This window comes from Myotis davidii, unplaced genomic scaffold (assembly GCF_000327345.1).
Source record: "Myotis davidii unplaced genomic scaffold, ASM32734v1 scaffold9133, whole genome shotgun sequence".
Classification (NCBI taxonomy): domain Eukaryota; kingdom Metazoa; phylum Chordata; class Mammalia; order Chiroptera; family Vespertilionidae; genus Myotis; species Myotis davidii.
In genome coordinates this window covers 1-337 of record NW_006284507.1, presented here as the reverse complement: position 1 = coordinate 337, position 337 = coordinate 1, and the positions used below count along the sequence as shown (strand labels likewise).

General features: G+C 49.3%; 1 long non-coding RNA gene across 1 annotated transcript in view; it reads left to right on the top strand.

Annotated features, from left to right (window-relative positions):
- Positions 1-332, top strand: part of LOC107185080 — a 2,757-nt gene extending 2,425 nt beyond the window's left edge. The window contains exon 3 of the long non-coding RNA XR_001516002.1: positions 100-332. This is a non-coding gene — a long non-coding RNA (uncharacterized LOC107185080). The remainder of the gene's footprint in view (positions 1-99) is intronic.
- The last annotated feature ends 5 nt before the right edge of the window (positions 333-337 follow it).

The window sequence follows — 337 nt, the reverse complement described above, 5'->3', positions numbered from 1 at the left end:
TCAGGTTGGTGGACAGGTCTCTTGTAGAATTTTTACTGATGACATAGTGATTACTAGGAGGACAGAATTTGTTAATAATTAATTCCCTGCTGTCCCCAGACTGCTGCTCATGCTGCCCCACGGGCTGTGCCCATTGCGCCCCGGGCTGCACCTGCAGGGAGCCTGGACAAGTGCAGCTGCTGTGTGTGAAGTCGGGGGAGAGCCTGTTCTCCAATGTAACTGGAGCAACATGTTGAACCCCCTTTTTTTTGCTTTTTTCAGTCCAACCTGACCCCTTTGTCACACTCTCCTGCTGTGAAGTATGTGAAAGATAAGAAAAGTGGTTGAGTTTGCTCTG